The 25,895-nt window shown below is 41.2% G+C and overlaps 7 non-coding genes across 7 annotated transcripts; all 7 read left to right on the forward strand.

Moving 5' to 3' along the window:
- Nucleotides 1–9,747: 9,747 nt before the first annotated feature.
- On the forward strand, nucleotides 9,748–9,819 carry trnaq-uug (transfer RNA glutamine (anticodon UUG)). Its single transcript has one exon. It is a non-coding gene; the product is annotated as a tRNA-Gln (tRNA).
- A 971-nt stretch (nucleotides 9,820–10,790) lies between these two features.
- On the forward strand, nucleotides 10,791–10,862 carry trnap-cgg (transfer RNA proline (anticodon CGG)). Its single transcript has one exon. It is a non-coding gene; the product is annotated as a tRNA-Pro (tRNA).
- Nucleotides 10,863–11,157: 295 nt separating this feature from the next.
- Nucleotides 11,158–11,229, forward strand: trnaq-uug (transfer RNA glutamine (anticodon UUG)). The gene has a single exon. It is a non-coding gene; the product is annotated as a tRNA-Gln (tRNA).
- Nucleotides 11,230–13,227: 1,998 nt separating this feature from the next.
- On the forward strand, nucleotides 13,228–13,299 carry trnap-cgg (transfer RNA proline (anticodon CGG)). Its single transcript has one exon. It is a non-coding gene; the product is annotated as a tRNA-Pro (tRNA).
- A 6,595-nt stretch (nucleotides 13,300–19,894) lies between these two features.
- Nucleotides 19,895–19,966, forward strand: trnap-cgg (transfer RNA proline (anticodon CGG)). The gene has a single exon. It is a non-coding gene; the product is annotated as a tRNA-Pro (tRNA).
- Nucleotides 19,967–21,127: 1,161 nt separating this feature from the next.
- On the forward strand, nucleotides 21,128–21,199 carry trnaq-uug (transfer RNA glutamine (anticodon UUG)). The gene has a single exon. It is a non-coding gene; the product is annotated as a tRNA-Gln (tRNA).
- A 2,763-nt stretch (nucleotides 21,200–23,962) lies between these two features.
- trnaq-uug (transfer RNA glutamine (anticodon UUG)) lies at nucleotides 23,963–24,034 on the forward strand. The gene has a single exon. It is a non-coding gene; the product is annotated as a tRNA-Gln (tRNA).
- The last annotated feature ends 1,861 nt before the right edge of the window (nucleotides 24,035–25,895 follow it).

Raw genomic sequence — 25,895 nt, forward strand, 5'->3', positions numbered from 1 at the left:
AAGAAAAAACGGATCTATTAGGAATTTGGTGTTAAAATAAGGTCAATGCTCCAGGTCGTTGAAGAGGACCTCCTCCATTCTGCCTAAATGGCGTTGTGTGTGTGTGTGTGTGTGTGTGCGTGCGTGTGTGTGTGTGTGTGTGTGACTGTGTGACTGTGTGACTGTGTGTCTGTGTGTCTGAATGTGAACCTATGAAATCAGCCAGTATTGTTGATCTCCAACGATTTAGACTAGAGCGCCCTGAGGGACCGATCACATCTCAGGTAATCCCAAAGATGGTGGAAAACGACTGAAGAATCACATGGTGTTTTTTAGTTTTTTTCTCAATTATGTTATCGTTAAAATGATTGTTTCACGCCATTTCAGCCATTTTAAACCAAACAGAAAAGGTTTTTTTTACTCTTTTGTAATTGCTAAAACAAAAACAAAAAAAATCCCAATCATGTACTTTATTTCCCTCTCTGGGATTGTATAAAGTGCAATATTATCTTATCTTATCCTATATCTAGGTATATTTTTGTTGCCTGTCGTCCATCTTGTAGGTGGTAGGCAGTCTAATGTTTTTTTTCTAGTTCTATTTTCTAATGTACTCTCCTCACATTTCAGTCTGACTGAACCCAGAAACTCAATACTAGTGACTCTTGGAAGACTCTTAGTTCTGCAAGTCTACTGTGAGACGGCTTTTAAGTCGACTGTAAGTCCTTTTTTTGTTTCAACGTTTTAGAAGAGAAAACGCTAAATATGGAATGTTCTCATATAATCATGGGGCATCTTCTGTAATCATGATATATATCAGCCTGTACTTGCTAAAGGCACCTTCCTCATATTTGAATAAGCTAAAGCTTGAGCTCATGTTATTTGAAAAAATTGCACAGTGGACCCCCACTATAAGTAAAAGAAGGGAACCGTTAAAAAAATCTATACATTAAAATTACAATTTATCTCGTTGTGGATGTTTCCATCATGGATGGTTTCCACGTCTGCGACGAAGTAAAATCTACGCGTATATTTTCTGCGGGTACTTTTCTTATAATTTTTTTTTTAGGCACTATTGTGAAACTGTTATCCATCAACGTTTTTAACTCTAAATGGAGGACCTAATCTCTGCAATACGTGGTCCGTTATATACTCCATTGTAGGTCCAAGGCCTAGTGAGTAACTTAACTCTGAATGGTTTATAAAATAAACCATGCCTCTTGTCCTCAAATACCCCCCACCTATCTTCCCTCAAGGGGGAGCTACAATCTTACCTCCTAATGCCAAAGCTACGTCACGTATAGACGGGGCATCAAGAGAACATTGTTGTGACCTCCACGCAGTATGTCGACTAGAACGACAATCGTGACACTATATATCTACACTCGTAAAATGTTCATTTTGCTCAATACACTAGCCAACTCTAGCTTACCTCAAAATAATAACTTGTGTCATGAATGTGTTTGGCGGTTGGTTGTTATAACAAAAGAAAAAAATACCTGATGCAGCAAGACATGTTTTCTGTGACTGTTTCTTCTCTGGACAGTGGTTATGTAGCATTTATGACGATAGGGGTCTCTGTGTGTGTGTGTGTGTGTGTGTGTGTGTGTGTGTCTGAGCGTGTGTGTGTGTGTGTGAGATCACATGCCAGTTTCAGATGATAGTCTGTCACTGGGGCGAGACCCTCCAAAAAGCTGCACGCTATTTCTGATTATTAAGCTTCTCTTTACCCGTCTGCTTTATCTGACAACAAACCAATAATAGTAATAAAATCTGTAAACGAGCTGTGTGACGTGTGAATTTTTAATGTGGCTTATCGTGGTCAACACTAACTATAATGAATGCTCAAAATACACCACTGGCCTTTAACTTTTGATGATATCAGCAGTTAAAGCTATGTGACTACGAGGTCAAGTCATATTACCAGCACTGCCAACCTAATGTTGACATGTTGTATTGCATCAAACGCTTTTACTCAAATACTATGCTCCCGCAGTTCGAGCATAGCATTAAGAGAGGGGCTCCCCCGGCCCGGACCCCCACATCTTAACATATTGTGTGTATTCTGGTGAATTTTTATACACCAATTTGTGCCTTTTCTGCATCATTTCAAATGTCTAAAGGAAAAACTAAAGACTAAGAGATTAATACCAAATATAATGATTAAGGCTCTCAGGCATTCTGTGTAGCTTTCAAATATTTAGGGGACCGAGCAGCGAAGCTGCTTGGTCCCCTATTGTTTCTGTAACGTTTTTTTTTCACCCTCAAATTCTGTATAAGTCATACTGCAGCCTACACCGTAAGTCGAAAACTCGTGTAATTTTCAGGTATGGTTACCAATAACCCCCACTACCCTCTAACCCTAAAAAAGGTCCCACAATTTCATATTAAGCCGAACATGATAAAAAAGTTTCACAGGCTACAAAAATAAACAAAAATTCACCAAAATCGCCACATAAAATCTTTAGACCAAGCCTCACAAAAATCATCAAACAGAATTTGTTTTATTTAGTTCCATCAGAGAAATATTAGCCAATAAATTTGGAGCAGTTGGCCCATTTTTCTTATACGACCATTTTGTTATTTTATAAAAAACCAGACTATTATTAGGTGGATAGTACCATGAACCCAAATTGTGTTACTACACCCAAAGGTGGCGCTATTTAAAAAAAATATAAACCTTATTTCTCCCTACCAGATTGACCTGGACTCAAAATTCTTTCATCAAATTAATCTCTAAAATCAGATGCATCTTTTTCACCCTGGTCTTCTACTTTAAAAATGTTTACTTTTCCCACAATTTCATAGAAAAGCCAAACGTCCACAGTCTGGACCCATTTTGCCTATATTACCATTTTGTTATTGTATAACTACCATACGGCTATCATTAGGTGGATACCATTAACAGTGCAAATTTGCAGATCTATACTCTTAAGAAACTCCTTAATTCTCTTGTGAAATGTGTGCTTGGAGTTTTCTTGATGTGTGCTTATCAATAGACATTTTCACCATGAGAATGAGTTAGTTCAGGAATCTCAGTGGCTCAATGGGATTATGCCTTGGACTGGTGATCCTTAGGTTGATTGTTTGAATCCTGATTAGAGCATTATGAACAAGTTGAACATGACATTCTGTCATTGCCAATCATTTAAGAAATACAACATTGAACAGCACCTGAAATTCATCAGGCAATCAACATTGCGGCTCATAAGTTTCCAAGAATCTCACTGCAAAGACACAGTATGGCATTATGGGGAACTTCTTCGTTAACCATTTTTCCTTCATAATGAACTCTGTCATATTAATATTTCTTCCGTTAGTGTTCTTGACAACTAATATTTAATTTCCCCAGAATTTCAACGATTTTTTAGGTATTTGCTTTAAAGAAAGCCCTTCATTCATTTGAGAAATGTTTGCTTGGAGTTTTCTGGATGTTGTGTGCTTATCAATATAATTGGTCACCATGTGAATGAGGCTACATTTCAGGTTTGTCAGTAGCTGCGTTTCCATCTTAAAGGTGATGCGAATCTTTAGAAAGTTCGCAAAAAAGTAATTCGAATTAGGTGCGTTTCCATCAAGTGGTTGGAGCGGAATAGGGTGATGACGTTACACGTTGATGTCGGCAGGGTTGCTATGGCCGGTCGTTATGCGGAAATCGGAAAGACTAAGTCCTGTGTGTTCAAAGTTCGCTACGTCACAGCTGATTCGCAAAATGTGTTTCCATCTCCCATTTTGCGAATTTACTCTGTTTCGCATTTCTCAAAAACCACCTCTAGCGAGTGGATAAACTTTTTTGCGAATTAGAGGATTTTGATGCAAATTTTGGTTTTTTCCATCACCGTTTACTGATTCGATACTTCAATGTTCGCATTAAATTAGGGGGATGGAAACGCACCTAGTGGCTCAATGGGATAATGCCCTGTACCGGTGATCCTTAGTTTGAGAGTTAGAATCCCATTTAGACAATTATGAACAAGCTGAAGATGACATTCGGCATTTGCTCTGCAGCCCAGTCACCTGAAAGCCAAGGCACAGTATGGCATTAAGGGGTACATCAACATCTTTCCCTCATAATTATGTGTCATATTTATATATCTTCCATTAGTGTGTTCTTGACTTTTCATTTTGCTCGGACCCTGTTAATCACCACTTGCGGTTATATTTATTCTTGTGTGTGTGTGGGTTGTCAAGTTCTGCTTTCTTCATGTTTCTATTGTGTTCTGAGGCGGATGTAACCCTTATCCTTATCCCTGGCTTCCTCGCTCAAAATTGATGCTTGTGCAGGTAATAAACGCATACAAACCACACAAAGCTGTATTAGTTAACACACATTCACATCATATTATCATTAAGGTGGGTATTGTATAATCATTATTTTCATAAATACGGAAGGATCTTGTCATCACATCAAATTAAATTTCTCCTTTTTTTTTGTATTCACTGGCCCTCCCACTACCAATCAGTGGAATTTGTCGCATAATTTGTTTCACAAGAATTGTATTATTAATTATTGCATCTATTATTCAATTATGATTTTTTTCTTTATTTTAGCTCTTTGTATTTGTTATTTTTAAATTGAACTGTAATCATTTTTCAAGGAGATAAACTAGGTTTTTGCAACCTTAAGCATAAAATACTCAAAATACCTCAAGTTAAATCTTTGTACCCCCTTTTTATCATGTTTTATCATATATATATATATATATATACACTTCTCATTTCATGTTACTCGAAGAACACACGTGGGGGAGACATTGTCCTTTCTTCAGTGGATTCACTTTCCGGCTTTCAATTTTTCAATTTTTTTATGATACACAAATTTCTTAAATAACAGAGTCAATACCGTAATTCACTATACAGCTTCTCGTTACATGCTGCATAAAGCACACACATCGGGGAGATATTTTCTGTCTTCTAGATATTGATTGTCTGCATGCATAAGGATATTATTGGTCACTTTTAGCAGTGCATTCTCAGTGCTGTTTATTATAAAATAAATACAACATTAAAGTCGTCAATGGTTTGACTAAATGTGATTTTTTTTATAAACTTACATTTTTATTGTAAAACAAATAACAAAACCACATACTGATAAAATCACACCATGAACCAGATATAGAACTTAAACTGTGATTCTGAAAAAAGTTTAAAGGTAATCAAAATTCGTTTTTCAGATTATTGCAACAACAAACAAAAAAAACAAACAGTGACATGAGATTTCTCTCCCTCATTAACATTGCAACATCATGAATCGATTATTGCATCCTAATTTTTTGGTGTCGTTCAGTTCCTTTATATTCAACCCTTTCATCCCACTTCAATTTAAATGGCCCCTCCTGGAACCTCAATATGTGTGTGAATCTTTCCATGTCAAATATTTATTTTACTGCTGCCATTGTTCCTTTGCAGGTTGTTCTGCTTTGTTCCATTATCTTATTATAGTTTTCTTGCTGGCTAGTGTCTTCATCAGGTATCTATCCCAGCCCTGTGTTTGCCTGTGTCCGATTCCACAGGCATACACATCCAGTCTTGGGTAACCTAGTGTCTCCTTTAATATTTCCCATATTTCTCTCCAATATATTTCCACCTTTTGTGTGTTGTACTCACATTGTACCATTCTTCCTCTGTCAATTCAATCTCAAGTTCCCTTTACCATTTTCTTTAATGTACATTGTTGAATTTCCTCTACTCTTCAGCAAAGCTCGATAAAGGGCTGAGATCACTCTACCCTTGCCATTATATGCATCAATCATTACCTTGATTTTCCCGTTTTGTTTCCTTAGCCTTATCCATTTGTATTTATTCTCTCATTGTAGGTGTCTAAAACGCTCAAAATCCCATCTAAATTTGTCATTTTCTCTGTTCCTTGTTATTGGTGCGTCACATTAAGTTTGTACCCCGAATATTGTCTGTATACCTCCAGTAATTCCATTAGTATTGGAAAAACATGTGTGTAGTTGTCCTACTAAATGTGATTTTAATTGCATAGCTGAAATTACTTACCTGGATATTGTATGCTTGGACACCATTTCAAAACACCCCTTTCAGTAACAATTTTACAAGGGATTGCATTGGAAGCAAATGTTAGAGGAAGGGACAAAAGTGCATCAGTCAGAAATACCATCAGTGCTATTCGTGCTTTTCTTTGCTGCACTCCATTGTTCTTAGTCACTTTAAGTTTTAAAGATGCCTTGGAGTGATCAGTTTTCAAATGACTGGGGGAGTGGCTGAGCACGTTTCTCATGTGTGACAATATCTTCTCACATAGATCACCCAAAGACTGTCAGCTGAACTTCTCCGGTGCCGATGCCCAGCAGGTGAAATATCGCAATGCCGTGGTTTCTAGTTGTTTGCGTAGCTCTGCAAATGTTGTCACCCACAATGTTGAACTCTTCAGCTCAATCAGCTGCATTCAATGTCATGTGCATCCAACCAGTCCATCAGAGATTAATTCAGTTTGAGTCCATCAAAGCGGTCGGGCTTGATCAAGAAAGATAACATAGGTCCCTACCTCTGAAAGTCCCCAATTCGTGTTGGGAATTGCGACTCAAGCACCCTCACATATTTGCATATTCCTGCGGTGGTAATGGTGTGCTCCGAGGACAGCTTTCTTAAGTGTCGAATCACAATATTATTGCTATGACTTTTGCAATTTCTTCAATGTGTTGCTCGACATTTTTAGCAGACGTCTACAGACTCAGGGGCTCGTTGACCCAATTATTTTTCATTTTAATTTAATTGACAATGGAATATGGTATAACAAGGGATATGGTAAGAACATGGCAATCCTATGAAAACAAACAATGCTTCCTTTTACATTAAAGTTTCAGCTAATTAGAGAGACAATTTTTATAACTAATTAGAGGGTATATGGTAAGAGCCTGGTTATAACATGGAAACAGGACGTACAGGACAGGTCAATGCTAAAATGCAATAAGGAGTATATCTTTTAAAAAAATAAATATTTTTCACATTCTGGACAATGTTGTTTTCATTCATTGATTTCACCGAAGGTTCCATGGCGTAATGGTTAGCACTTTGGACTTTGAATACAGTGATCCGAGTTAGAATCTTGGTGGAGCCTTGTCGATTTTACATTCCTTCCAAAAAAAACAGTATTATGAGTAGCCATTGTCTCTCTGACAGTTTTCACACCCTAACCCTTTTTTTCCCAGAGTGTACCAGATTACACAACTCAAACGCTTCACAGGAGTCTTATAGATCAATATGTACATTCATACCCCTTAGAAGCTCATTAAGGTAAGTCACCTATTCAAAGTTGACTACTGCTTATGATTAAGCATTGATTCTCGTTTACGTAATTCACTCCCAACTGGGTAAACGAGAATGAAACATAAACAAAACAAGACTTTCTGTAATTCTTCATGGAATATTGTCGTTTTTTGAAGGGATTCTAAGCATTTAAGCGAGACATTGTTTGTCCACAGTATTGCCTTTTGAGAATTGCGTTTCAAAATACCCCTTGAACGCAGGGCATTGGCTGGCAGTGCCGTGATTTGAACCCACATCTCCAGAGTCTGGGGCCTATAACCCGCGGCTTAGACCGCTCTGCCCATAACCATGAAGTTTGTGCCTTCGTAATAGCCTTTCAAAATGATGCTTCATTTGAAAGAGCTGATTGCCCTTGCAAGGATTTGAATCAACGCCTCCATAAACTGGAGTCCAACTCCAGCACCTTGGACAGGTCGGCAACACTATATCACAGGACATCTGTAACTATTATTGCATTAATAAATAAGGCTTTAATGCAGTCCAAATGAACAATTTATATTTTAAGTAGTTGGCAGTAAGTTGGAACTTTACAATTGTATTTAAACGCTTAGGTTGCTTATCATTTGACCAATATCAAAAATGTACACATAAATATTTATTTGTATGCCTCGTTGGTCTAGGGGTACGATTCTGGCTTCAGGTGTGAGTGGTCTCGGGTTCATATCCCCGATGAGTCTGGGTTCCGTGCTCAACATTGTCTTAAATCTAGCAGGATTGACAAGCTTTTTTGAAATTCTTCAGGATTCCCATTGAAGATGCTTAAACAAGGCATTTTCCTTGGCAGGCTAGTCAATATTTTTGTATTAAGTCTTAGTCACCATCAACCCGCAGACCTGCTTTCATTGGAAATAAAATGTATTGGAATATATCATTAGGGAAATACAACAGGACAGGTCATTGCTGAAATGCAATAAGTATTATGTACTTTTCCCACTTTGGAAAATGTTGAATTCATTAATTGATTTTACAGCAGGTTGTGTGGTTTAACGATCAAAATCTGGACTTTGAACCAAGTGATCCAAATTCGTATCTCGCTGGAGCCTTGAAGAAGTTATATTCTTCCTAAAGAAACAGTACTCTGAGCATCCCGCGACGACATCGTCTCATTGACTGATTAGAGTGTACAATATAATAACACTATACAATGTTAAACTACTCGAACACTACACAGGCATCCTACTGATCACTATGCTCCTTGAACACAGATTATTGACTGGCAGTGGTAGGAATTGAACCGATGCCTCCTAAGGGACTGGAGCCAATATCCAGTGCCTTAGCTCGCTCAGCCAAACTTCCAGGAATATAGAACATAATTGATGGCCTTTTAAAATGACGCTTCAATGCAAAGAGTTGATTGCCCTTGCAAGGATTTGAATCAAAGTCTCCTTGAACTGTCTGGAGGCTAACACCAGCACTTTGGACATCTCGGCAACACTATATCACAGGACATCTGTAAATATTTTTGCCTCACACAACAAAGCTTTAATGCAGTCCGAATGAACAATTAATGTTTTAAGTTATTGGCAATAAGTTTGAACTGTACAATTGTTCCTAAACGCTTGCGCTGCTTATCATTTGACCAATATTAAAATTGACATGAACTTTATTGTATAAACGGGTCGTTGGTCTAGGGCAGGGGTGCCCAACCAGTCGATCGCGGTCTACCAGTAGATCGCCGACAGATCCCAAGTCGATCGCGAGGGGTGAAGAAAAAAAAAAAAAAATCTTTTTTTTTTTTTTTTTAATAAAATTAAATTTGCGCGGGACATATACGCGCGGTAGCGCATGTGCTGTTAACAGCAGTTGAAAGCCGTCAACAGTAGTTACACACTCCTAAACGTTGGCATGGCTGAGGGGAAACAAGCTAAGACCTACCATTTTCACCCTGAGTGGGAGGAAGATTATTGATTATCGTTGAGAAGGTGCCGTGCGCAGACGGAATGAAACCCCCACTGAAGTCCGTAGGTTCACGATACAACCCCCCCCCCCCCCCCCCCCCGTCCCCCCCCCCCGTCAACAATTGTTCTCTACCCCCCCCCCCCCCCCGCTTGAAGGTAGGTTTGCTGGTAGATCTCGGGAGGTTGGCTGCTTGAAAAGTAGATCTTGGGTCAAAAAAGGTTGGGCATGATTCTCGCTTTGGGTGCGAGAGGTCCCGGGTTCAAATCCCGGACGAGCCCTCAGTTCCATTGTCGAAGATGTCGGAAGTCTTGCAGGATTGACACAAGCTATCTTGTAATGCTTCAGGATTCCCTTTGAAGACTGTTAAACAAGGTGTTCCTGGAAGGCTAGGGAATACATTCTTCTTTGGTATTAGTTGCCATCAACCCGCCAACCTGCTTTCATTGGAAATAAAATATATTGGAATATATCTTGAGGCAAATACAACAGGGCAGGTCGATGCTGAAATGCAATAAGGAGTACCGGTATATATTTTTCACACTTTAGATAAATAGTTATTCATCAGTTTGTTTTAATGTAGGTTCCATGGTGTAATGGTTAGCACTCTGGACTTTGAATCCAGTGATCTGAGTTCAAATCTCGGTGGAGCCTTGTAGATCTGAAATACTTCCCAAAGCAACAGTATATTTATTAGGCCTCTTCTCTCCGAGAGTAATCCTAGAGGCTACCAGATATGCATCAGGTTTCCCATTGAAGTCCCTTAAACCAGGCAATATTCTTGGTAGGCAAGTCAATATATTTGTCTTAGTCACCATCAACCCGCAGACCTGCTTTCATTGGAAATAAAATGTAGTGGAATATATCATTAGGGAAATACAACAGGAAAGGTCATTGCTGAAATGCAATAAGTATTATGTACTTTTCCCACTTTGGACAATTTTGTATTCATTAATTGATTTTACAGCAGGTTGTGTGGTTTAACGATCAAAATCAGGGGTTGGAACCCAGTGATCCAAATTCGAATCTCGCTGGAGCCTTGAAGAAGTTATATTCTTCCTAAAGAAACGGTACTCTGAGCATCCCGCGACACCATCGTCTCAGTGACTGATTTTGTAGAGTGTACAATATAATAACACTCTACAATGTTAAACTACTCAAACACTTCACAGGCATCCTACTGATCACTGTTCATTATGCTCCTTGAACACAGATTATTGACTGGCAGTGGTAGGAATTGAACCGATGCCCCCTAAGGGACTGGAGCCAAAATCCAGTGCCTTAGACCCCTCGGCCACGCTACCACAAATTACGTGCTTTATTAATGAAATTTCAAAATGATGCTTCGGATCAAAGGGGTTGCCTGCACTTGCAAGGATTTGAAGCAACGCCTCCTTGAACTGGAGCCTATATCCAGCACCTTGGCCAACTCAACAACACTTTATCACAGGACATCTGCAACTATTTTTGCATTTCAAAGTAAGACTTTAATGCAGGCTGAATGGAGAATGAATACTTTAAGTTGGTGGCAATAAGTTGGAATTATACAATTGTTGTTAAACGCTTGTGCCCATGCAAATCATTTGACCAACTTCAGAAAATGAAATATCAATAATGTTAATTGTGGCTCGTTGGTCTAGGAGTATGATTCTCGCTTCGGGTGCGAGAGGTCTCGGGTTCAAATCCCGGACGAGCCCTCAGTTCCATTGTCGAAGATGTCTGAAGTCTTGCAGGATTGACACAAGCTATCTTGAAATGCTTCAGGATTCCCTTTGAAGACTGTTAAACAAGGTGTTCCTGGAAGGCTAGGGAATACATTCTTCTTTGGTATTAGTTGCCATCAACCCGCCAACCTGCTTTCATTGGAAATAAAATATATTGGAATATATCTTGAGGCAAATATAACAGGGCAGGTCGATGCTGAAATGCAATAAGGAGTATATATTTTTCACACTTTAGATACATTTGTATTCATCAGTTTGTTTAAATGTAGGTTCCATGTTGTAATGGTTAGCACTCTGGACTTTGAATCCAGTGATCCGAGTTCAAATCTCGGTGGAGCCTTGCAGTTCTAAAATACTTCCCAAAGCAACAGTATTTTCATTAGGCCTCTTCTCTCCGAGATTAATCCTAGAGGCTACCAGATATGCATCAGGTGTCCCATTGAAGTCCCTTAAACCAGGTAATATCCTTGGCAGGCAAGTCAATATATTTGTCTTAAGTCTTAGTCACCATCAACCCGCAGACCTGCTTTCATTGGAAATAAAATGTAGTGGAATATAACATTAGGGAAATACAACAGGAAAGGTCATTGCTGAAATGCAATAAGTATTATGTACTTTTCCCACTTTGGACAATGTTGCATTCATTAATTGATTTTACAGCAGGTTGTGTGGTTTAACGATCAAAATCAGGGGTTGGAACCCAGTGATCCAAATTCGAATCTCGCTGGAGCCTTGAAGAAGTTATATTCTTCCTAAAGAAACGTTACTCTGAGCATCCCGCAACGCCATCGTCTCAGTGACTGATTTTGTAGAGTGTACAATATAATAACACTCTACAATGTTAAACTACTCAAACACTTCACAGGCATCCTACTGATCACTGTTCATTATGCTCCTTGAACACAGATTATTGACTGGCAGTGGTAGGAATTGAACCGATGCCCCCTAAGGGACTGGAGCCAAAATCCAATGCCTTAGACCCCTCGGCCACGCTACCACAAATTACGTGCTTTATTAATGAAATTTCAAAATGATGCTTCAGTTCAAAGGGGTTGCCTGCACTTGCAAGGATTTGAAGCAACGCCTCCTTGAACTGGAGCCTATATCCAGCACCTTGGCCAACTCGACAACACTTTATCACAGGACATCTGCAACTATTTTTGCATTTCAAAGTAAGACTTTAATGCAGGCTGAATGGAGAATGAATACTTCAAGTTGGTGGCAATAAGTTGGAATTATACAATTGTTCTTAAACGCTTGTGCCCATGCAAATCATTTGACCAACTTCAGAAATCGAAATATCAATAAAGTTAATTGTGGCTCGTTGGTCTAGGGGTATGATATTGTTTCGGGTGCGAGAGGTCCCGGGTTCAAATCCCGGACGAGCCCACAAAGGTGTGCTCAAAGTTGTCTACAGTATTGAAGGTTTGACCCGACCGTTCTTGAAATGCTACAGGTTTCCCATTGTAGTCCCTTAAACCAGGCAAATTCCTTAGCAGGCTAGTCAATATTTTTGTCTTAAGTTTTAGTCACCATCAACCCGCAGACCTGCTTTCATTGGAAATAAAATGTAGTGGAATATATCATTAGGGAAATACAACAGGAAAGGTCATTGCTGAAATGCAATAAGTATTATGTACTTTTCCCACTTTGGACAATGTTGTATTCATTAATTGATTTTACAGCAGGTTGTGTGGTTTAACGATCAACATCAGGGGTTGGAACCCAGTGATCCAATTTCGAATCTCGCTGGAGCCTTGAAGAAGTTATATTCTTCCTAAAGAAACGCTACTCTGAGCATCCCGCGACGACATCGTCTCAGTGACTGATTTTGTAGAGTGTACAATATAATAACACTCTACAATGTTAAACTACTCAAACACTTCAAAGCCAACCTACTGATCACTGTTCATTATGCTCCTTGAACACAGATTATTGACTGGCAGTGGTAGGAATTGAACCGATGCCCCCTAAGGGACTGGAGCCAAAATCCAGTGCCTTAGCACGCTCAACCAAACTTCCAGGAATATAGAACATAATTGATGGCCTTTTAAAATGACGCTTCAATGCAAAGAGTTGATTGCCCTTGCAAGGATTTGAATCAAAGACTCCTTGAACTGGAGGCTAAGACCAGCACGTTGGACATCTCGGCAACACTATATCACAGGACATCTGTAACTATTTTTGCATTACAAAACAAGGCTTTAATGCAGTCCGAATGAACAATTAATGTTTTAAGTTATTGGCAATAACTTTGAACTGTACAATTGTTCCTAAACGCTTGCGCTGCTTATCATTTGAACAATATTAAAATTGACATGAACTTTATTGTTTTAACGGTTCGTTGGTCTAGGGGTATGATTCTCGCTTCGGGTGCGAGAGGTCCTGGGTTCAAATCCCGGACGAGCCCTCAGTTCCATTGTCGAAGATGTCGGAAGTTTTGCAGGATTGACACAAGCTATCTTGAAATGCTTCAGGATTCCCATTGAAGTCTGTTAAACAAGGTGTTCCTGGAAGGCTAGGGAATACATTCTTCTTTGGTATTAGTTGCCATCAACCCGCCAACCTGCTTTCATTGGAAATAAAATATATTGGAATATATCTTGAGGCAAATACAACAGGGCAGGTCGATGCAGAAATGCAATAAGGAGTATATATTTTTCACACTTTAGATAAATTTGTATTCATCTGGTTGTTTTAATGTAGGTTCCATGGTGTAATGGTTAGCACTCTGGACTTTGAATCCAGTGATCCGATTTCTTATCTCGGTGGAGCCTTGTAGATCTAAAATACTACCCAAATCCACAGCATTATCATTAGGCCTCTTCTCTCCGAGAGTTATCCGAGAGGCTACCAGATATTTAAACTCTGCAATGTTACACTAGTCAAACGCTTCACAGGAGTCTTATTAAACACAACGTACATTCATACGCCTTAGAAGCTCATTAAGGTAAGTCACCCATTCAACTACGACTACTTCTTATGATCGAGCATTGATTCTCATTTGCGTAAGTCAGTCCCAACTGGGTAAATGAGAATGAAACATAAACAAACATGACCTTGTGCAATTCTTCAAAGAATGTTGTCGTTTTCTGATGGGATTCTAATTATTTAAGCGAGACATTGTCAGTCCACAGTATTTCCTTTGGAGAAAAGAGTTTCAAATTAGTCTTTGGACACAGGTCACTGACTGGCAGTGGTGAGATTTGAACCCACACCTCCTAAGAGACTGGAGCCTAAAACCAGCACCTTAGACCCCTCGGCCACGCTACCACAAAATGGCCCTCATTTATCAAACAAACGTAGAAATGAGCGCAAATCTGAACGCATGATTCATCTTACGATAGGACCCACGTGAGATTCACGAAAATTTCGTATCACACCAATCCCAGCGTACGAAGGATCTTGGTGTTGATAAATACGGCGGCTGAGATCGATCGTAATTAACGGAACACGCCCGTATAAAAGCACGTCTTCAGAAGTCTCGCCCCTAACTTTTACGACATGGAGAAACGTCCCAGGGTAAAAAAAAAAATAGAGGATGTAATAGAATTGTATGATCACGTGTAAATGATGTAACCGATATACGTTGTTACGGAGCACGCATGCGCGGGCGGACCGAAAGTAAAGACGTTGATTTAACTTGGACCGATGTGTGGACGTCTTTTATTATAAGTAACCGAATACTTTACATGGTGTCAGAAGTAGTTCGAGCCGACGATGCCGAAGTTTAATCCGCCGGACAGTTTCTGCTTCGAGAGACCTGCTGAATGGAGCGATTGGAAGAAACGCTTCATGCGGTACCGAACGGCTACGAAGCTGGATCAAGAGGACGGAGGGGTACAGGTCAGCACCCTTATCTACGCCTTAGGCGGGGAAGCCGAGAACATATTCGGGTCTTTCCATTTTGATGAAGAGGATGACGGAGAGGATTTTGAGGTAGTAATGGGCAAATTTGATGCTTACTTTATACCGAAACGGAATGTCATCCACGAGAGGGCTTGTTTTTACCAACGTGTGCAGCGTGCGGGGGAGAAGGTGGAGATTTTTATTCGCGCCCTTTATGAACTTTCTGAGCATTGCGAATTCGGAGTTACTCGTGAAGAGCACATTAGGGACCGAATTGTGGTGGGCATCAGGGACAAAGAACTCTCCCGAAAACTGCAGCTTATCTCAAATCTCACGTTAGAGATGACAGTTCAGGAGGCTCGTCAACAGGAGGAGGTGAAAGCTCAGGTTAGCCAGCAAGGTGAGGCCGCTGCATGTGCTGTAGAGGAGGTCGCGCGGGGATTTAGCAAATTCAAAATGGACGAACGGAGAAATAAAGAAACGGACCAACAACGCAGACGCAGCGAACGGGGTAACACATGTAACAGGTGTGGGAAAATGACGCACAAGATTCAAGAACATTGTCCTGCAATTAAGTCCACATGCAACAAGTGCAAGAAGACTGGGCACTGGGAAAGAGTGTGCAAAAGTAAAATGGTAGTTAATGAAGTCAGCGAGCATGAAGAAAACGCAGCTTACTTTCTAGGCTCAGTAAAATGCACATCCTCAAGCAGTGGTGGGCAATGGACAGTGAAGTTGAATATCTGCCACACGCCAGTTAGTTTTAAAATAGACACTGGAGCGGATGTGTGCATTATGAGTGAAGAGACTTTCAAAAGTCTCAGCCAAGTGACTAAACTACATCCAGCAAAGGCCATGCTGTGTAGTCCAGGCGGGCGATTGAACTGCATTGGCCAATTCACAGCGAACGTGTGGCACAAGGACAAAAAGTACTCATTCAGAGTCTACGTAGTTGGAGGAGAGAGTGTGAGCATCCTGCTTAGCAGAGCGGCGGTACAGACAATGGGGCTCGTGAAGAGGATTTGTGAGGTCCGTGGCTCCGGAGGAGAGTTCGGCCTGCTAAAAACGCAGCCGGTGCAAATAGCGCTCCAGGAGGATGCCCAACCCTATGCTGTCCACACTTCCCGCAGAGTCCCCATTCCCCTCATGAAGTCTGTTAAGCTGGAGCTGGACAGAATGGAGACCAAAGGCGTCATAGAAAGGGTGACGGAGCCCACGGACTGGTGCGCTCCCATGGTGCCCGCTCCCAAGAAATCAGGACAGGTGCGTATCTGCGTTGACCTACGGAAATTAAACAAGGCCGTTAAGAGGGAGAGGTTTGTTTTGCCGACAACAGATGAGATCACAGCTGAGCTGAGTGGGTCCACGGTGTTCTCATCATTAGACGCAGCAGCGGGGTTCTGGCAGATACCGCTAGACAAGGATAGTCAGAGACTGACAACCTTTATCACACCATTTGCCAGGTACTGTTTCAAACGACTCCCATTTGGGATATCTAGCGCACCGGAAATTTTTCAGAGAAAGATGGTGGAAACACTGGAAGGCCTACCAGGGACGGCTGTTTACATGGACGACATCATAGTGCATGGAAAAGATATGACCCAGCATGACGAACGTCTACAGCAGGTCATGGAGCGCCTGGAGACAGCTGGGCTGAAGCTAAATGTGGAAAAGTGTGCCTTGAGACAGCAAAGACTACATTTCCTGGGTCACGTGATAGACGCAGACGGCACACGGCCTGACCCAGCAAAGGTCTCCGCTATAAACGACTTGAATCCACCCACTACGAACTACTGAAGTCCAAATCCGTGTGGACATGGGGCCCAGTACAGCAGTCAGCTTTCCAATGCATCAAAGAACTCCAAAGACCTGGATACTGTCCCCATCCGCTGCCAGAGACTCCTGATGCGGCTGATGAGGTTCAACCCTACAGCAGAATATGCACCAGGGAAGACCCTCGTCACGGCAGATGCGTTGTCCAGGAGCCCAGTGGGAGATGCTCAGGATGGAGGCGACACCAACGTTGATGTTGAGTGCTACGTAGCGTCCATCATCAACAATATGCCGGCTACAGAGAGGAGAATGGACAGTATCAGAGCTGCCACAGTTGTTGATGACACACTACAAGCTGTGACCCGATACATACAGTCCGGGTGGCCTGATCACGTAGGTAAGACACACCCAACGGTTAGAGAGTTCTTCCCCATGAGAAACGAGCTGTCCGTCCACCAGGGCCTGGTGATTAGGGGCAATAGGATAGTAATCCCAGAGACATTGAGAGCAGACGTGTTAGAACGTATCCATGATGGTCATCAGGGACTGACTAAATGCCGAGACAGAGCTAACTCTGCCGTCTGGTGGCCGGGTATATCAGCTCACATCAAGCAGAAAGTCTCAGCCTGCCAGCCTTGTCAGGAACAAAGGAGAGCTCAGTCCAAAGAGCCTTTGATCTCCACACCGCTCCCGGACAGGCCATGGAAAAGAATTGGCATGGACTTATGCGAGTACAACAAACAGAACTATTTAGTCATCTCTGACTACTATTCACGGTTTATTGAGATTCTCCATATGCCCACCACCACTACCGTCCAAGTAGTCACAAAACTGAAAGCTACTTTTGCCCGCTATGGGGTAGCAGACGAAATGGTCAGTAGATCCTACCTTGTGGAGACGGAGCAGGGAGCTAGACTTCGCCGCAACCGTCGCCATCTTCAGGTGGTGCCCAGCGTGATGTCTACAACATCGGGTACACTGGGACCTCCACCAGAGCAGCCGTCCAGTGACCCGGGGAGAAGCCCTACAACGGTTGACACTAACATGGGCGCAGTTGCTGATGGCCTGACTCAGACCAGGTCAGGCAGGGTCAGTAGACCAGTTCAGAGACTGGACTTGTGAGCGTTCGTGTCAACTGGACACTTGGAAAGAAAGAAAAGAGTTCCGGAAATGTATATCAAACTGTGCACTGGGATTGGTAATATTGCATTGAGTTCCAACTATGAATAGTGTTTCATCTTTAATGTGAAAAGAGTTCCAGAAATGTGTATCATACCGTGTCGGAATGTATTGGTTGGTTTTACATTGAGTTCCAGAAGGCCATACACATTTTCCTAGTTTGGTAATAGAATTAACAGAATAGTGCTTTAATAATCGATGATGTTCCTAGCCAATGTTGATAATTTCAGTTTTAAGATCGTAAGAATCTCAAGGGGAAAATGTAATAGAATTGTATGATCACGTGTAAATGACGTAACCGATATACGTTGTTACGGAGCACGCATGCGCGGGCGGACCGAAAGTAAAGACGTTGATTTAACTTGGACCGATGTGTGGACGTCTTTTATTATAAGTAACCGAATACTTTACAGAGGAATTTTTCCGAGACTGAAATGGACGCTCGGGTCACTGGTGGATGCGAACCGTCTGGTTTTGTTTGGTAGCCTAAAAGCTGGCATTAAAGGCCAGCAAAAGAATGCTATATGGAAGGAAATAACTGTTGCAGTGAATAGTGTTTCCAATGTTCGTCGGGCTACGGAAGAGGTTTGTTAATTAAATTATTTAAATAATAAATTAAATGTAAAATTTCTGTTATCCAGCTTAAAACATATCACATATATGCTATTGTTTGCATTGCGTTAAAGTTATTTAATTCCGAATAAGGTGAAGAAAAAATGGTCCGACATGAAGCTCAGCACCAAAAAACGTGTTGCGGCTGTGAAGCGGGCCAAGCAAGAAACGGGAGGAGGCCGGTGCAGTGCGACTGCAGCGTAACTCACCGAGATGACTCTGACCATGTAGTGCGCCCTGATGTAGACGATGCCCAACGTTGCTATTTTGGAAAATAAAAGAATCGTGCGTGCCCCCAGGCCATCGGGCTACCATGTTCAGGATTGACATTCTGGCATCGCAAATAATCTGAACATTAACTGAATGGTAGCTTTTGCGGTTGATGTGAGTGCGCGTAATCATTAATAGATGGTTCATACGCACATGGGTAGCCTACAATCAACCGCACCAATCACATTTGGAAACCTAGCAATAGCATAAAAATCCCGTTTGATTCCAGTTTGCTGATCGTTATTATATGGGAATTTAATATAACGTTCGGAGAGGGACATTATAGCTGCCAAAACTGCTGGCATGGTTCGGCTAATACTTGGCTGGGAAATAGCAGACCTGTCCCCGATCTCCCGCTGCAAGATCCCGGTGGCCAAAAACCCCAAGGTAGAGCAAACCTGCACTGGCACAGGTATTGCGTTTGATCGCCTAGTTTCTCGCCTTAACTGTGGCTCCAAAGCATTGCATAGCTCCATCAGGAGATGCCTTGGGAGACGAAAACGACTCAAGAGCCATTCATCGCTCTCCATAAAAAAATCGGCGCGGTCTCGAAAAACTCTCTCGTCTTAGACGTGCGTTGAGGTCCTCTAACAGAGCCAGATCTGCCATCGCTGAGACACGACCACCTATTTGGCAAAGCTCCTGTTAATATAGACAGCTGAATAAACATTTCACCTGTCCCATTCTAATTATTTTCATAGCAATACTGTTTTTAATTAGGCCTGACTTGACTAATTGTTTGAACGGCTGGGCTAATTCCAATTTATTTAGTAATTAATACAGATGTTCAACATGGGCTACTTGTGCTGCACTATTCATCATTGAAATACCCGTGTGTTGCGCCAAAAAAACAAAACTTGCGTACACGAGCTCAGACCTGACGTGAGATTTCATCGCAGCCTGCGCTCACCTTCAAATTGATAAATGCCAAGCTCAAGGTTGAAATGAGCGTGCGTCCATTTTACGCACGCTTTATGTCGTACGATCGTTTGATAAATGAGGGCCATTATGTGCTTTATTAATGAAATTTCAAAATGATGCTTCAGTTCAAAGGGGTTGCCTGCACTTGCAAGGATTTGAAGCAACGCCTCCTTGAACTGGAGCCTATATCCAGCACCTTGGCCAACTCGACAACACTTTATCACAGGACATCTGCAACTATTTTTGCATTTCAAAGTAAGACTTTAATGCAGGCTGAATGGAGAATGAATACTTTAAGTTGGTGGCAATAAGTTGGAATTATACAATTGTTCTTAAACGCTTGTGCCCATGCAAATCATTTGACCAACTTCATAAATCGAAATATCAATAATGTTAATTGTGGCTCGTTGGTCTAGGGGTATGATTCTCACTTCGGGTGCGAGAGGTCCCGGGTTCAAATCCCGGACGAGCTCTCAGTTCCATTGTCGAAGTTGTCTGAAGTCTTGCAGGATTGACACAAGCTATCTTGAAATGCTTCAGGATTCCCTTTGAAGACTGTTAAACAAGGTGTTCCTGGAAGGCTAGGGAATACATTGTTCTTTGGTATTAGTTGCCATCAACCCGCAAACCTGCTTTCATTGGAAATAAAATATATTGGAATATATCTTGAGGCAAATAAAACAGGGCAGGTCGATGCTGAAATGCAATAAGGAGCAGAGGTGTCAAGTAACTAAGTACAAATACTTCGTTACCTTACTTAAGTAGAAATTTTGGGTATCTATACTTTACTGGAGTAATTATTTTTCAGCCTACTTTTACTTCTACTTCTTACATTTTCACGCACTTATCTGTACTTTCTACTCCTTACTTTTTAAAAATGGCCTCGTTACTCGTTAATTTCGGCTTGTTTTTATTCCGCCGGCGTTCAAAAAAAAACCTATCCAGATAATTTGCGCCATCGGATAGAGTGAATTTGATTGGTTGGATGAGAATAGAAACATATACCATTTTGACACCCTATTGGTTTATACACGATACATGGCACCTGCGCATGACCAGAGCCCGTCTACATTCAGTACACATATATGGTTCTTTAATGTATTTGCATTGTACTAATATGCGTTCATTTTCAATGGGTATAAATGTGACTGAAACAGGTGCATCCCAATCTTTTCAACATTAATATTATAGTCATTAGATGGCCTTTAGAAAAATGTTTTTTGGGGGGAAGTGGCAGTGTGCTATAGAGGTGTGCTGTGTGTGTCACTAATTCACAGATGGGATAAATGCAGAGACCAAATTCCTTGTATGTGTGAGCATACTTGGCAAAAAAAGCTGATTGTAATTCTATAGGCCCCTGTGGCACGGCCTACGCTTTTGTCCTTAATGGCATTTTTTTCCTCTTGCATTACTTTTACTTTAATACTTTAAGTAGTTTTGAAACCAGTACTTTTATACTTTTACTTAAGTACAAAGCTTGAGTTGATACTTCAACTTCTACAGAAGTATTTTTAAACGCTAGTATCTATACTTCTACTTGAGTAATGAATGTGAATACTTTTGACACCTCTGATAAGGAGTATATATTTTTCACACTTTAGATAAATTTGTATTCATCAGATAGTTTTAATATAGGTTCCATGGTGTAATGGTTAGCACTCTGGACTTTGAATCAAGTGATCAGAGTTCAATTCTCGGTGGAGCCTTGTAGATCTAAAATATTTCCCAAAGCAACAGTATTTTCATTAGGCCTCTTCTCTCCGAGAGTAATCCTAGAGGCTACCAGATATGCATCAGGTTTCCCATTGAAGTCCCTTAAACCAGGCAATATCCTTGGCAGGCAAGTTATTATATTTGTCTTAAGTCTTAGTCACCATCAACCCGCAGACCTCCTTTCATTGGAAATAAAATGTAGTGGAATATGTCATTAGGGAAATACAACAGGAAAGGTCATTGCTGAAATGCAATAAGTATTATGTACTTTTCCCACTTTGGACAATGTTGTATCCATTAATTGATTTTACAGCAGGTTGTGTGGTTTAACGCTCAAAATCAGGGGTTGGAACCCAGTGATCCAAATTCGAATCTCGCTGGAGCCTTGAAGAAGTTATATTCTTCCTAAAGAAACGGTACTCTGAGCATCCCGCAACGCCATCGTCTCAGTGACTGATTTTGTAGAGTGTACAATATAATAACACTCTACAATGTTAAACTACTCAAACACTTCACAGGCATCCTACTGATCACTGTTCATTATGCTCCTTGAACACAGATTATTGACTGGCAGTGGTAGGAATTGAACCGATGCCCCCTGAGGGACTGGAGCCAAATTCCAGTGCCTTAGACCCCTCGGCCACGCTACCACAAATTATGTGCTTTATTAATGAAATTTCAAAATGATGCTTCAGTTCAAAGGGGTTGCCTGCACTTGCAAGGATTTGAAGCAACGCCTCCTTGAACTGGAGCCTATATCCAGCACCTTGGCCAACTCGACAACACTTTATCACAGGACATCTGAAACTATTTTTGCATTCCAAAGTAAGACTTTAATGCAGGCTGAATGGAGAATGAATACTTTAAGTTGGTGGCAATAAATTGGAATTATACAATTTTTCTTAAACGCTTGTGCCCATGCAAATCATTTGACCAACTTCAGAAATCGAAATATCAATAATGTTAATTGTGGCTCGTTGGTCTAGGAGTATGATTCTCGCTTCGGGTGCGATAGGGCCCGGGTTCAAATCCCGGAAGAGCCCTCAGTTCCATTGTCGAAGATGTCTGAAGTCTTGCAGGATTGACACAAGCTATCTTGAACTGATTCAGGATTCCCTTTGAAGACTGTTAAACAAGGTGTTCCTGGAAGGCTAGGGAATACATTCTTCTTTGGTATTAGTTGCCATCAACCCGCCAACCTGCTTTCATTGGAAATAAAATATATTGGAATATATCTTGAGGCAAATACAACAGGGCAGGTCGATGCTGAAATGCAATAAGGAGTATATATTTTTCACACTTTAGATAAATTTGTATTCATCAGTTTGTTTGATTGTAGGTTCCATGGTGTAATGGTTAGCACTCTGGACTTTAAATCCAGTGATCCGAGTTCAAATCTCGGTGGAGCCTTGTAGTTCTAAAATACTTCCCAAAGCAACAGTTTTTTCATTAGGCCTCTTCTCTCCGAGAGTAATCCTAGAGGCTACCAGATATGCATCAGGTTTCCCATTGAAGTCCCTTAAACCAGGCAATATCCTTGGCAGGCAAGTCAATATATTTGTCTTAAGTCTTAGTCACCATCAACCCGCAGACCTGCTTTCATTGGAAATAAAATGTAGCGGAATATAACATTAGGGAAATACAACAGGAAAGGTCATTGCTGAAATGCAATAAGTATTATGTACTTTTCCCACTTTGGACAATGTTGTATTCATTAATTGATTTTACAGCAGGTTGTGTGGTTTAACGATCAAAATCAGGGGTTGGAACCCAGTGATCCAAATTCGAATCTCGCTGGAGCCTTGAAGAAGTTATATTCTTCCTAAAGAAACGGTACTCTGAGCATCCCGCGACGCCATCGTCTCAGTGACTGATTTTGTAGAGTGTACAATATAATAACACTCTACAATGTTAAACTAATCAAACACTTCACAGGCATCCTACTGATCACTGTTCATTATGCTCCTTGAACACAGATTATTGACTGGCAGTGGTAGGAATTGAACTGATGCCCCCTAAGGGACTGGAGCCAAAATCCAGTGCCTTAGACCCCTCGGCCACGCTACCACAAATTATGTGCTTTATTAATGAAATTTCAAAATTATGCTTCAGTTCAAAGGGGTTGCCTGCACTTGCAAGGATTTGAAGCAACGCCACCTTGAACTGGAGCCTATATCCAGCACCTTGGCCAACTCGACAACACTTTATCACAGGACATCTGAAACTTTTTTTGCATTTCAAAGTAAGACTTTAATGCAGGCTGAATGGAGAATGAATACTTTAAGTTGGTGGCAATAAGTTGGAATTATACAATTGTTCTTAAACGCTTGTGCCCATGCAAATCATTTGACCAACTTCAGAAATCGAAATATCAATAATGTTAATTGTGGCTTGTTGGTCTAGGATAAATGATTCTCGCTGCGGGTGTGAGAGGCCCCGGGTTCAAATCCCGGATGAGCCCTCAGTTCCAATGTCGAAGATGTCTGAAGTCTTGCAGGATTGACACAAGCTATCTTGAAATGCTTCAGGATTCCCTTTGAAGACTGTTAAACATGGTGTTCCTGGAAGGCTAGGGAATACATTCTTCTTTGGTATTAGTTGCCATCAACCCGCCAACCTGCTTTCATTGGAAATAAAATATATTGGAATATATCTTGAGGCAAATACAACAGGGCAGGTCGATGCTGAAATGCAATAAGGAGTATATATTTTTCACACTTTAGATAAATTTGTATTCATCAGATAGATTTAATGTAGGTTCCATGGTGTAATGGTTAGCACTCTGGACTTTGAATCCAGTGTTCCGATTTCAAATTTCGGTGGAGCCATGTAGATCTATAATACTTCCCAAAGCAACAGTTTTTTCATTAGGCCTCTTCTCTCTGAGAGTAATCCTAGAGGCTACCAGATATGCATCAGGTTTCCCATTGAAGTCCCTTAAACCAGGCAATATCCTTGGCAGGGAAGTCAATATATTTGTCTTAGTCACCATCAACCCGCAGACCTCCTTTCATTGGAAATAAAATATAGTGGAATATATCATTAGGGAAATACAACAGGAAAGGTCATTGCTGAAATGCAATAAGTATTATGTACTTTTCCCACTTTGGACAATGTTGTATTCATTAATTGATTTTACAGCAGGTTGTGTGGTTTAACGATCAAAATCAGGGGTTGGAACCCAGTGATCCAAATTCGAATCTCGCTGGAGCCTTGAAGAAGTTATATTCTTCCAAAAGAAACGGTACTCTGAGCATCCCGCGACGCCATCGTCTCAGTGACTGATTTTGTAGAGTGTACAATATAATAACACTCTACAATGTTAAACTACTCAAACACTTCACAGGCATCCTACTGATCACTGTTCATTATGCTCCTTGAACACAGATTATTGACTGGCAGTGGTAGGAATTGAACCGATGCCCCCTAAGGGACTGGAGCCAAATTCCAGTGCCTTAGACCCCTCGGCCACGCTACCACAAATTATGTGCTTTATTAATGAAATTTCAAAATGATGCTTCAGTTCAAAGGGGTTGCCTGCACTTGCAAGGATTTGAAGCAACACCTCCTTGAACTGGAGCCTATATCCAGCACCTTGGCCAACTCGACAACACTTTATCACCGGACATCTGAAACTATTTTTGCATTTCAGGGGGTCTCAAAGGGGGTTTCAAAGGACGCATATACGCTTCAACCTGTGGCTCCAGCCCTACAGGAAATGACTCAGCAAGTGCTCCATCTCGTTGCACCTGCACCCAGCGGCTCGCTTGCAAGATTTTGGCCTGAAGTTCTTCCCAGACCTATACCCTAACAGTCCAACATGCATATCTGAGAATCAGGCCTCTCTTCAATAATGACAAAATGTCATGAGAGAAATACAGATTCACTTTTTGTTATCTCATAAGCGGCGTGGTGCCGGCTCCTTTTGACCTTTTGACCCCAGACTTCAAAGACGTGGCCACAGGCCAGCTGTGTCTACACACATTAAGCCACAAATGTACACCTCCATCCCACAAAAAATGGGGCCTAGAAACTAACCTCTGTCTTATGTACAGTGACTGTACTGTTGGAGGTCACGCCCCTTTTCCGGCCTTTTCGAGATAGCTAGGGATGCTAAAATGTTTACACACATTTCCCGGGGCCCCGAGAACGACATATCCAAGATTTGTAGTTCTAGCCCATAGAGAAAAAAAGTTTTCCCAAATGGACTGTCATTTGGACAAAGCCCCTTCAGAAGTGTTGCCTGCGAGACCTAATGGTTCAGAATGTGGTGGAAAAACAGTTTTTGAGATAGGAAGGTCCTACCGCCCTGAAATTTGAATACCATATTCTAGGGCCTAACTGGGACCCCCGCACCGAAACTTGGCCCGGTCGGACCCCGAGTGCAGGAAGGGGGAGCCTGGACTTTCATAATCTTCGCTCGGTGAATGTAAAGGATGTTTGGTCGGATGTTATGACGAAGAATCATAATGTGAATGGGAATATTCTATTAATATCTTGATAGGGTTAGGCTTCTGCTGCAGCCGCTTAAAGTCTCACTCCGAGAACCTTAAAATATGAATCAATCCATTAGAAGTATGAAAATATCTTCCCGGTCGTGCAACAGGGCAAACAAGGTGTCCTTTGACATCTTAGTTTCGAGACGATTGCAACTATTTTTGCATTTCAAAGTAAGACACAAACAAAAAC

Source organism: Gadus chalcogrammus, chromosome 22 (assembly GCF_026213295.1).
Source record: "Gadus chalcogrammus isolate NIFS_2021 chromosome 22, NIFS_Gcha_1.0, whole genome shotgun sequence".
NCBI lineage: Eukaryota > Metazoa > Chordata > Actinopteri > Gadiformes > Gadidae > Gadus > Gadus chalcogrammus.